The sequence below is a fragment of the Pleurodeles waltl genome, chromosome 2_2, assembly GCF_031143425.1.
Source record: "Pleurodeles waltl isolate 20211129_DDA chromosome 2_2, aPleWal1.hap1.20221129, whole genome shotgun sequence".
Lineage (NCBI taxonomy): Eukaryota > Metazoa > Chordata > Amphibia > Caudata > Salamandridae > Pleurodeles > Pleurodeles waltl.
Genome location: NC_090439.1, coordinates 1,054,548,269 through 1,054,561,753, shown reverse-complemented (window position 1 = coordinate 1,054,561,753; position 13,485 = coordinate 1,054,548,269).

Here is a 13,485-nt window from a genome sequence, read left to right as displayed (position 1 = left end):
GATATGTATCATTAAAGGAAAATAAAAAATCATTGATAAAGATTTGGTGCCAGTAAAAGAACATTAATTCGACAACAGTCCATATGAAAATATACTACACATATTTATGCATGAAATTGTTCTGAACTATTGTAATAAAGTAATAAGGTATAAATGCAATTATTTTTTCAAGCATTTTTTATGTATTCCAATCTTCATGCCTATTACACTGAGCTTTAATCAAGGTACAGCAGTAGAAAATAATAACTGTCATAGTCCCTTTCATAACCTGCTGCTGGATTGATCATGATATATGGCATGAAAATTACTGAGTAGAGATTTAATACGCAACTCGTTTCTGCTATCTTGGGCATTTTGGGGGGACTGTGACTGTTTCTACTTCAGAATGACAAAACAGCATTTGATTGTCTCACATGATTTTTAGTCTTGCAGTTTGCTGGAGGAAGACCTAAACCCCCCACAGTTCTTAAAGGATCGATTCATTTTCTGAGCTTCCATCGCTGGTCCATTGTTATTTTGCATAAGTCTGATCTCACAAAGAAAGATAGAGCATCAGCTGAGGCTGGCTCTGAAGGTCCAGACATTAAATATATTGGGCCGAGGCTTAGCCTTAACAATTTTAGAGGTCTCCTGATGTACTGGGACATGAAGTGCTCTTTGGATTTGAGAGTCCTTGTTCCAGTCTGACAGATCAGGGAGGCACATGAGAACAGCATTGCTATGAACTCCAGAGGATCAGTCTTCTTCTTCCCTTCTACAATCCCAAATACTCTGAGGTTGTTAAACCGCTGTCGGGTCTTAAGGTCTTGAACCTTAGATTGAACCAATAGAAGCTGTACCTCGTGCCCCCTAATAGCTTTTGTCGAAGCCTATCCATCCTCCTCTATCCCAGCAACTCTTTCTTGCAACTCTGTGACCTGAGAAGTCCGTACAGAGACTGTCCCAGCCATAAATTGTTGCTGAGATGTGGGAAAATCTTGCTGAACTGCATGAATTGGCTGCTAGCTGATGTCTGGGCGGGGTGCTATGTGTAATCGCATGAATCAGGTGGAGGCACAATACTTGATGTATAATATTGATTAAGTCATTGGATGATAAGTGATGTGCCTCGTTTGTTTGTTTTTCCTATTTTTCCTTAATATTTACTGCTATTATAGTGGTGGTGGTCGGTGGTGGAGTGGGTGTGGGCATCTGGTACTATTTTTTGTGATGTTTCAATGGTTTTTGTTGATTTGGTAGTACAGGAAAATGAGTTACAAAGTCTACAGCCTTTCTTGAGTTTTGAGTGATACACTGGATTGCTTTTTGCTTATAGCAGAAATTGGCCTTTTTTGCAGTAAACGTACATTATGGCTCAACTTAAATTAATAAGTTAGAATGTTTCTGGCTTTAATAACCTTATGAAGCATTGAATGGTTAAAGAGGAGATTTGTACTTATAAACCCCACATAATATGCCAAACTGAGACTCATATGGCTTCTAAGGACTGCTCTCTTTTGAAACAGTTAGGCTGTGGCATGATCTTAAGCACTACTCAATCACTTGCTATCTGGGGGGTGACTTTATTGTGCTCATATCAACTGGAACATACTGTTGTTCGAACTGCCTCTGACCCTAGACGTAGATAGGTGATCACCCAATTGCTGTGTTACTCCAGGGCATTATCTGTTTGTGTTGTACATGGCCCAAATGTTGATGATCCCAGGATGCTCAATCAGTTAAACCTAGATCTGTTCAATTGGTCGGGGATCACAACTAGTGGGCGATTTTAACTGTATTATTAATTACTCAATCAATACTACTAATTTTAAGGTTTATCCTTGTATGGCTACAACAAGGGACTCGATTTTTCAAATATTATGGATGCATGGTCTAGTGAATACATGGAGGACCCCCTTTCCTTACTAGCCCTGGATATATATTCTTTTCGTCACTTCACATGCAATACTCTAGAATAGCCATGATTTCTGTGCCTCAACAGCTGTCTCAATGGGTTACTATGGAGGTATGCCCAAAGATTACTTTGGCCCATAATCCAGTCTTGCTAACAATGCAACTGCCTCAAATTATTCAGGAAGGGTGCTGTTTTACTTCTGTCTAATCTTGCCTCTAGAGCACAACTGACGGATCAACTGTGAAGGTTTATAGTGGATTATCAGGATACTGCCATGTTACATTTTACATACTATGAAGGCTTTTGTTAGGGGGCAACTAAGCAGTTTGTCCTGGAGGCAAAAAGGAGTTAAAGAGATAAGGTCACTAAGCTGCGTATGCAGCTATTGGTGTTAGAAGCTGACCATGCTCAGTTGTTAGGGGTACAAAGTTGATTGAACACTTGAACTACCTAGAACTGGCGAATTTTCAATGAATTCTTGATGAAGGCAAGAAAGTTGTGATTACATTTCACAATAATAAGACCCTCCAATATGAGTATGGTGAAAAGATGGGCCAAGTGTTGGCTTTCTGGATTGTTGGGGAGAGGAATAAGAATGCTATTAAATGTATTAATGTTAAGGGTGGATCTTTGCACTATGGCACACAAGCCATTGGCAGTCAGTTCTGTGTCTTTTAGAAAGAAATGTATGGCCAGTCAACACAAACTTCACTGTCCTCCATTCATGAGTATATACAAAAGGGCTACCTGCCATTTTTGGACCAACATCAGGCCTCAGGATTAGAGAGGGAAATTACCATTCAAAAATGCAATAAAATATCAACCTTCTGGTAAAGCAGCAGGGGAAGAAGCAATCCTACTGGAGTTTTATCAGGTATTTAAAAAATCACTTCTCCACCTTTTTATGAGGTTGGTGTTTTCTAGTGATAGTGGGGTAGTCGCTCCGGATTCCTGGAAGTCTACCAATGTAGCAGTTTTTTGAAAGAAGAATAAGCCTCTCCAGGTGTGAGGATCATATTGACCTATCTCTCTTATTAAAATATTTGCTAAAATTCTCATGGTTAGACTGAATCCTCTACTCCAATATATTGTCTACCCACAGCTGCACAGATTTTTCCCTGGTAGGGACACTACCAGGCACACAGATTCTGCAGCTGCTCTGTTTGATGTGGCTAGAATTATTGGCAGTAAGGTGGGCATTACATTATTGGACACTGAAAAGGCATCTCATGGGCCTTTCTTTGGTCAGTTTTGTCCACAGTCTGAACTGGACAATGATTCATATTTGAGGTTAGGTCTTTGTACAAAGATCCCCTGGTCAGATTAATCATGAATGGTTATAGCTCACCACGTTTTCACCTACGTAGGAGCATGCACAGGTCTGCCCATTATCCCCACTACTATTTGGCCTTTATATTGAGCCCTACCTCCAAATGCTTATCTCTAATCTTTCAATTAGTCTGGTAATTTTTAATGGGTTAGAATTGAAGCTTAGGCCTTATGCAGATGACGTGTGTTAGCCCATCGGTACTTATTTGGTCTTTTCATGTTAATTTATAGGGGGGCACATTATTAGGTCAATGAACCTTTTGACTCCCAAATTAATCAATAAACAGCAACGCATATATCTCAGGACTCAAAAATCTTCACGCACCTTGACCCATTTGGTCATGAATAACCATACCTTTTAGTACAAATGTATATGTTTATTTCCCTATAATAACAATGCTAATATCATGTAAATTAGTCTCAAAACCATGTGATAAATAAGTACAAACGACACCGGTTGACTAAATCTTCTAAAGAATCTCAATTTAGCTGGAGCATTGGCTATTAGACATTCTAGTATCACGGTACAACTCAATAGCAAGAATAGCTGTGCATTAGAAATGACATACATCTAGATTCGGCAAATGAACAATATCAGCTCTTTCAGCAACAATATAGCATTTTCAGTGTCTCCTTAACTAACCTTCTGATTAGAATAGCATGTTTGGGCTTCATGTAAATAATTTAGTCAAAGTTAATTTGGAAAACATCTAACTATGGCTCTATCAAAATAGTGTTTGGTACCTAGAAGCAGATAACAAACTTACAACAAGGACAATAGCATTTTGTTATATCTCTCCTCAGTATGGATCGCTAAGCTGCGATTCTCTTCATTAGTTGGACATCTGTCTGGTCTTCTTCAGTGAAAGGACAATGAAAAGGAATGGCTCAGACACAGGGGTCTCTATGCAAATCTGAACCATATAAGAAATAGCATTTAAGGGATCAACATCAATCATTTATCCTTAAGCTAGAGAATTAAAGTTAGAATGATAAAATCATCAGGAACTGTTCCGCTCGAAAACAGAATAGAATGAACGTGCTTCTCCTCTCTACAGTCGGGCTAAGTTATAATCACTTCAAGAGCTTTCCACATTGCAATTTGTTTCAACATCGTACGTTTACAGTCAATGCAATTAGAATTAAACACCAAATCAAAGATATAACTAAACTGTCTTACACACGTCGGTGATAGGCTCCTTTTCTCCTGTTCCCATTGTCCGACACATCAGGTAACTTTCTTGTATGTTTTCATACTCCAGTCAGTGCATACATTCTTAGTTCCTGGGAACATCGGTGTCTCACTACTCAAGTTTACATTTTTATCTTTTCGACTACAACATGATTCTTCAAGCAATTTCTTATGAAAAAGTTAAAGAGGTCTACTAAGCATTTGGTTAACTCACTGCTTACAATAAATGTATTCGAATTTCTGAACATACATTCACACAATTTTCTTCAGGCATTTCAGTTTAGCATGAGGCTGTGCAAACTAGGACCAAACCTCTCTAACTTAAGGCCTACGATTAATAAGCAAATACATAACATGAAATGATTAGTATAACATATCACTATAATTTCCCTACACTTACCCTTTGAATCATAATTAATATGTATTTTCTAAAGCATTATGGCCCTCATTACAACCCTGGGGGTCAGTGTTAAAGCGGCGGTAATACCGCCAACAGGTCGGCGGTAAAAAAATGTAATCACTACCATGGCGAAAACCGCCAACATATACAGCCACTTTAACACTCTGACCACCACGGCGGTAGAAACAAACACCGCAGCAGTAACCGCCAACAGACAAGCGGAAGAGAAGGTTTTGCCTACTGTATTACAAGAGGCCTATCCCCCACCTTTTCCGGGGCAGTACCAACGACATCAAAAGCACAGTGGAAACAGTGTTCTAAAGGGAAACGACTCACCTCTCAACACTCAAAGAAGAACCAGGACACCATGGAGCCCGAGTTACATGTTGCTTTACCTCCTCTTGTATCAGGAGCAGCAGAGATGCCGGCGACGACCACGGTGAGTACTGCACCTAGCACACAGGGGCGGGGGGAGGGAAAAGAGAGTGACACACACACGCAACACCCCCAACCCCACCCTCACCCACAACACCATACACACAAATACATGCAGCAACATTACATATACACCCCATCACTCCCTGGAAGAACGTAAGGACAAAAGGGAATGATTGTAACAAGTGTAATCATTGAAACATCAGATAGGCCAAATTGAAATATCAGTATATACAAATATGTACACCAACTACACAAGTCCGGATGTGAAAGAAATCATTGTCCGTGGATCAGTGTCCCAAAATGCATGGGTGAAGCCCACACAAGATACCTGACTCGAAACGGGGAGAACACTGCAGGGGCATCAGATGGAAAATAAACAGGCACCTCAGGGGGAGGGGGGCACCTGAGCCGGATGAACGGACGACGCCACTGCTCCACGAGGGGGTTCCATGCCCACTGATTGGTCCTGGGGAGTGCAAAGCCACAGTCTCACAAGTCTCTCCAGTGGGGGGTTTGCCCACTGCACTATCCTGGGGAGTCCAAAGCCACAGTCTCACAAGTCTCTCCCGTGGGTGGTTTGCCCACTGCATTATCCTGGGGAGTGCAAGGCCACAGTCTCTCAAGCCTCTCAAGTGGGTGGTTTGCCCACTGCTTTATCCTGGGGAGTGCAAAGCCACAGTCTCTCAAGTGAATGTGAATCTCCACTGGTTCTGGAGGGGGCTTAGTGCCCACAGTGCTTGATCCTGCCAAGGACTGAGGTAGTGGATGTGATTCCCCACTGGTTCTGGAGGGGCTATTGTGCCCAGAGTGCTTGATCCTGCCAAGGAATGAGGTAGTGGATGTGATTCTCCACTGGTTCTGGAGGGGGCTTAGTGCCCAGAATGCTTGATCCTGCCAAGGACTGAGGTAGTGGATGTGATTCTCCACTGGTTCTGGAGGGGGCATTGTGCCCAGAGTGCTTCATCTTGCCAAGGACTGAGGTAGTGGATGTGATTCTCCACTGGTTCTGGAGGGGGCATTGTGCCCAGAGTGTTTCATCCTGCCAAGGACTGAGGTAGTAGATGTGATTTTCCACTGGTTCTGGAGGGGGCTTAGTGCCCAGAGTGCTTGATCCTGCCAAGGACTGAGGTAGTGGATGTGATTCTCCACTGGTTCTGGAGGGGGGATTGTGCCCGAGTGCTTGATCCTGCCAAGGACCGAGGTAGTGGATGTGATTCTCCACGGGTTCTGGAGGGGGCATTGTGCCCAGAGTGCTTGATCCGGCCAAGGACTGAGGTAGTGGATGTGATACTCCACTGGTACTATTTGGGCGGGCTTAGTGCCCAGAGTGCTTCATCTTGCCAAGGACTGAGGTAGTGGACGTGATTCTCCACTGGTTCTGGAGGGGCATTGTGCCCAGAGTGCTTCACATGCAGTGTGGCAGGTCCCATTCCCTCACCTGGGTGTGTGTGCCACGAGATTGCATGGGAACAGTTCGCATGATACTCCATGGAGGCAGAGACACCCTCCACCCTGCTGCGACGTTGCCTGCCGCATGCAGATACAAACAGTGCTGGGTGTCATGCCTCATGTACGCTGTGCAGGGTCCAGGACGTCTCCTGCAGCCTCGGATGCCTGGCCACTGGGGATGATAGCCATGTCAGCTGTGGTGGCATTGTCTGAGCACGTCGCGAGGCTGGTGGCGGTGGTTGCTGCGGTGTCTGTGGCGGAGGTGCTGGCTGTGGTGCATGTGTCTGCACCTGTGGAGGGACACAGCAGGACGTCTCCTGCAGCCTCGGACGGCTGCCCACTGGAGATGATGCTGGGGACTGTTGGTGAAGCAGCAGTTGTGCATGTGGCGGTGCAGGTGGGGGTGTCCACCGCCGTACAGGTTGATGTTCTGGTTGACAGAAGGGGTGACTCTGGTCCCTCAGAAGGAGCCTCCATGCCCTGTCCTGACCTGCTCTTCGCCTTGTGTCCCTTCCCCACCTTTGATGTCGCTGCTGGTCCCTTGCCACTGTCCCCTTTTGGCTTGGTGGAGCCCTTGCTTGGTGGTTGGTGCAGCTTCTTCCTCCAGCATGTGGGCACCTTCTTCACCTTGGCAGGTGGCGGAATGGCCTGCTCCTTGGCTTCGCTAGGTGGCACACTGGCAGCCCTGATGGGTGCCGGCAGCGATGTGACCGGACTTGCTGAGACCACTGTGCTAGATGATTTGGTGGCTGAGGTGCTGTGCTGGGACCTGGACAGCCTAGCCCTAAGGGAAGGTGGGGGGTGGAGGTGTAGGGAAGAGGTCAATGTTATCCAGGAAAAGTTTCTTAGACACACTGGGATGGGAAGATGGAGGGGGTTTGGGAGTGGAGGAAGAGGTAGTGGTTGTAGGAGATGTACGTCTGCTGAATTTGGGTAAAGGTGCATGGGCCGGAGGCTATTGTGAGGTGGATGGCTGTTGGGTGGGTGTGTGCCTGTGTTTGTGTACTTTGGGAGGAGGGCTCACAGACACACTGGGAGAGGACACAGGGGATGTGTGCATGGTAGTGGGGTGCTGATTTCACATGAGCGGTGTGTGGTGAGGGGCGTGCTGGTGATGGAAGTAATGGATGAAGATGTAGTGCATGCAGGTGTGAGTGGAGACGAGACAGGGAGGGAGGAGGAGAACGTGGAGGAGGGGAACACAGTGGAGGCAGTGGATGTTGGTGTGTCTGCATAGGGATGGTGCTTGTGGGATGTGTGGTGCTTATGTTTGCCATGTCCACTCTTGTGTGTTGATGAGTGTGCATGCTGGTCCGATGGTGTGCTTAGGATAGGCTGAGGTAGAGGGGATTGGGTCTGGGTAGAGGAAGTTGGAGGGGGGAGGCTGGACACAGGGACAATGGCAGCCATCAGTGCTGAGGCCAGAGTCTGAAAAGCTCGCTGAAGGGCCGTCTGACCAGAATGAATGCCCTCCAGGAATGCATGTGTTTGTTGCAACTGCCTTTCTACACCCTGGATGGCATTCAAAATGGTAGATTGCCCAACACTGAGGGACCTAAGGAGGTCAATGGCCTCCTCACTGAGGGCAGCAGGGGTGACTGGGGCAGGGCCTGAGGTACCTGGGGCGAAGGAGATGCCCACTCTCCTGGGTGAGCGGGTACGGGAAACTCGATGGGAGGGCAGTGCTGGTAGGGGGGGTGGCGGCTGTACCTGTTGATGCAGTGGACACAGAGGTGCCCGCCACCGCAAGGGAGCTCCCATCAGAGGAGGAGTCGCTGTCGCTGGTGTCTCCTCCTGTCCCCGTCGTGGAGCTCCCCTCGCCCTCCGTCCCACTGGTGCCTTCGGACTCCGTTATTTCACCCTCCAGGGCCATGTGGGATGCAGCTCCCTCCTGCTACGGTGCCACTGCTCCTCCGCCAGATGATGCTAATGCACACAAGGACAGGGTGACAAAACGAAAAGGGAGGGGGGGAGACACAAGAGACACATGGTCAATGCCTGCAACACCACTACCATTGGCGGACACAACACACAGGGAGCAGCCCTATGCACTAAGCCATGCACTAACAGGGCAGGGAAAAAGCACATGCCCATGGGGGACTCTGTCTAGAACCATTTCATGCACAGCTGGAAACCATAGGAGATACCTTTGCACGTCTGCCCTGGCCTAGGGGAACCCACCTCCCCCACCCAGACACCTCGTCAAGCGCGCAGAGTCAGCTGAATGAAAGTGTACTCACCCCCTTGTGGCTGCTGTGATGCCCTCAAGCGCCCATCCAACTCAGGATATGCCGCCACCAGGATCCGGTACATCAGGGGGGTCATGGTGCGACTGGCACCCCTTCCACGCTGGGAGGCCATTCCCAGCTGGGCCTCCGCCATCTTCTTGGTCCAGCGGCGCAGGTCATCCCATCTTTTGTGGCAGTGGGTGCTCCGTCTATGGTAGACCCCCAGGGTCCGCACTTCCTTGGCAATAGCACGCCAAATCCCCTTCTGCTGGTGGGCGCTGACCTACAGGAAAAGTAAAGTAAGAATGGATGTTACTCCCCGTACATTTCTTCTCACACATTGGCCACAAACCTCCCATCCTGTCCCAGAAAAACATACAGACACCATCCTCACATTCTGGCCTGTCCCCCCCCACCGTCTCTTCCATCCACAACACTCCATACAATCATGTGCCATCCACCATGCACACAGTTTACTCATTTGTTTGTCTGGAGGACCGTAGAGTTGCATGTACTGGGGGAGGACCCCATCCACCAGTTTCTCCAACTCCTCCGCAGTGAAGGCAGGGACCCTTTCCCCAGACACTGTAGCCATTGTTGCTTCCAGATGCAGGTTACAGCAGCACTTGCAGTGTAGGTCTTCTCCTGTTGAAGGTCAGGTATCAAGTGAGGGAACAGATAGAAAATGGCAGTCACGTCCGCAGCGCTGCGTACCGTCACCGCCGGCTTACATCGTTATTGGCTCCTGGAACCCATAAGGCCCAATGATATCCAATGCTGAGTTGCGCAGCGGTCTTCGACTGCCTACCGCGACGCTGCACAACACCAGCGCAGTTACCTCATTTCACCTTGTCCCACCTTACAGGTCGGGCAGCCACCATTACAGGGGGTCACATGGCAGGCCAACTAACTGCATCACACCTATTTACGCCAGGAATACGGACAGACAAAGGCACATAGAGAACATTTAACGATTGTGCTAAACAACCTTGTGAAACCTATGTGGTGTATGACCCTCTGCTCACCGTTCTCCTCCATAGAGCACGTCCACTGGGGCAGGTGAGGAGATGGCGGCATCCTCCGGTGTACAGACCCCTGGTGGACCTGTCGACAATGGAAGAGAGACACATCATAATCACTTACAGACTTGATCGTGCAACAATCCAGGAACTGTGTGCCCAGTTGGAGCCAGACCTGATGTTAGCTATCCACCATCCCACAGGAATCCCCACTCTAGTGCAGGTCCTGTCAGTGCTAAATTTCCTGGCAAGTGGGTCTTTTCAAACAACATTAGCCAGGGCATCAGGGATGTCATAGCCAATGTTCTCTAACGTATTTTCCAGAGTGTTAGCTGCCCTGCTGAAACACATACGCAGCTACATTGTTTTCCCTCAGATGGAGGATCTGCCCACAGTGAAAGGTGACCTCTATTCCCTGGGACATATCCCCAACATAATTGGTGCCATTGATGGGACACATGTGGCATTTATCTCCCCCGCAGGAATGAACAGGTGTACAGAAACCGGAAAAGCTACCAATCCATGAATGTGCAGATGGTGTGTTTGGCAGACCAGTACATCTTCCATGTGAATGGCAAGTATCCAGGCTCTGTGCATGACGCTTACATTTTGAGGAATAGCAGCATCCCTTATGTGATGGGGCAACTCCAAAGGCACTGTGTGTGGCTAATAGGTGAGCCCAAGGTCCCCACACAGTTTAATTTGCTGTCTGGGTATGGGAGATTCCCTAATGCCTGGAGGATGTGTAACAGTTGTCCCTCGATATTTGCAGGTGACTCTGGTTACCCCAACCTGTCATGGCTACTGACCCTAGTGAGGAATCCCAGGACAAGGGCAGAGGAATGCTACAATGAAGCACATGGACGAACTAGGAGGATAATAGAGCGCACCTTCGACCTCCTGAATGCCAGATTCCGGTGCCTCCATCTGACAGGTGGATCCCTATACTACTCACCGAAGAAGGTGTGCCAGTTCATTGTGGCTTTCTGTATGTTGCACAATCTGGCTTTGCAACGCCAGGTGCCTTTCCTGCAGGAGGATGTGCCTGATGCTGGTCTTGTGGCAGCTGTGGAGACTGTCGACAGTGAAGAAGAGGAGGCAGGAGAAGAAGATGTAGACAACTGTAACAACATCATTATGCCATACTTCCAGTGAGACACAGGTAAGAGGATGGCACTGCTTCCCACATCCCATTCTATTGTATGACCTAGCATAAATCTGCCTTTTTACCTCTGTGTTTGGACCCTGACTTGTCACTTTGGCTTTCCATTTCACAGATCTAGGTCCCACTGTGTGCCCTCTGCTATATTTACTGCTGGCCAACAACTGTGTAACATTGGTATGTGAACAAGTACATTGACATTGCTATATTTCAGAGAGGTTGCAATTACACATTTGTGAAAGCACAGACTGACTCCAGATTGTTTTTTGATTCAAGGGTGTTTATTTCTGTGCTAATAAGTGGAGGGATTGTGAAATGGGCTGGGGTGATGGTGGAGGAATGTCCATGGTAGAGTCCAGTCTCTTGGTCTCACAGGTGCATTGTCCAATGGAGCATAGGAAGGGGAGCAATGGCAGTTTAAGGTGGACAGGGTAACAAAGAGGGGCAGAAGGGTGACATTCAGGATGGTCTTATTTCTTGGCAGGGGTCTTGGCAATGTTCTCTGTCTTGTTCCTGGATCTCAGGGACCGTTTGCGGGGTGGTTCTCCTTCTGCAGGGGGTGGGGTGCTGGTGGCCTGTTGTTCCTGTGGCGGTGCCTCCTGTCCACTAGCGCTGGCGGAGGTGGAGGGCTGTTCATCATCACGGATAGTGTCAGGGGCCCGTTTGTGTGACACTGTCCCTTATGGAGTTGACAAGGTCTGCCAGCACCCCTGCAATGGTGACCATGGTGGTGTTAATGGACTTCAAGTCCTCCCTGATCCCAAGGTGGTTCTCCTTCTGCAGGGGGTGGGGTGCTGGTGGCCTGTTGTTCCTTTGGCGGTGCCTCCTGTCCACTAGCGCTGACGGAGGTGGAGGGCTGTTCATCATCACGGATAGTGTCAGGGGCCCGTTTGTGTGACACTGTGTCCCTTATGGAGTTGACAAGGTCTGCCAGCACCCCTGCAATGGTGACCAGGGTGGTGTTAATGGACTTCAAGTCCTCCCTGATCCCAAGGTAGTGTTCCTCCTGCAGCCGCTGAGTCCCCTGAAACTTGGCCAGTACCGTGCCCATGGTCTCCTGGGAATGGTGGTATGCTCCCATGATGTTGGAGAGTGCCTCGTGGAGTGTCGGTTCCCTGGGTCTGTCCTCCCTCTGTCGCACAGCAGTCTTCCTAGCTTCCCTGTTATCCTGTGCCTCTGTCCCCTGAACCGTGTGCCCACTGACCCCAAGTCCCTGATTGTCTTAGGTTGGTGGGTTTGCCTGGGGTCCCTGTAGTGGTGGACACACTGCTGATTGACGTGTCCTGGGGACAGAGGGATGGGCCCTCTGGGTGGGTGCTGTGGTGGTGTTTCCTGAGGGGGGAGGGTCTGTGCTGGCTTGTGACAGTGGCAGGGGAACCAAATGTCCAGAGGTCCCTGATGACCAGGGATGGTCATCTAGATCCAGGTGTGCAGAGGTGCTGTCATCACTGTGCGCCTCTTCTGTGGGGGGACTGGATATGTCTGGCACCTCCTGTCCGGTGACATTGGGTATGGGTCCTGTTGGGGTGTAAATGCATAGTTTTAGTATCTGTGTGTGCCATCTTGTGCATTGGGTGAGGTACCCCCTACTGTTGTGCTTGCATTATTGTGTTTGCCCTTTTGTAATAGTTGGTTTGGGGTCTGTGTGTGTATCTGTACTGGACATGCTTTGATGATTAGGGTCCATGCATAGGTGTTGCATGCAGGGCCTTGGTATTGGGATTTGTGGGTTGTGATAGTGGGAAATATGTGAGGTGTTGGAGTGATGTGGGTGAGGGTGGGGGTATGTGATGGCATGCAGGTGGGGTGGGGGGATTTGGTAAATAAGATATGACTTACCTGAGTTCAGTCCTCCTGCTATTCCAGCTAGGCCCTCAGGATGCAGTATTGCCAAGACTTGCTCCTCCCATGTTGTTAGTTGTGGGGGAAGGGGTGGGGGTCCACCGCCAGTCCTCTGTACAGCAATCTGGTATCTGGATACCACTGAAAGCACCCTCCCCGTAGGTCGTTCCACCTCTTCCTGATGTCATCCCGTGTTCTTGGATGCGGTCCCACTGCGTTGACCCTGTCAACGATTCTTCACCATAGCTCCATCTTCCTAGCAATGGAGGTGTGCTGCACCTGTGATCCGAAAAGCTGTGGCTCTACCCAGATGATTTCCTCCACCATGACCCTGAGCTCTTGCTCTGAAAACCTGGGGTGTCTTTGAGGTGCCATGATGTTGTGTGGGTGATGTGTGAGGTGCTGTTTATTGTGCTGTGCGATGTGTTGTGTTGCTGTGTGTTGTTTGAGGTGCGTGAATGTTGTATGAGTGATGGTGCTGTGTGCCTGTGGATGCTGGTGTTGTGTTTGCTATTCTCTCTCTCATAGGTTT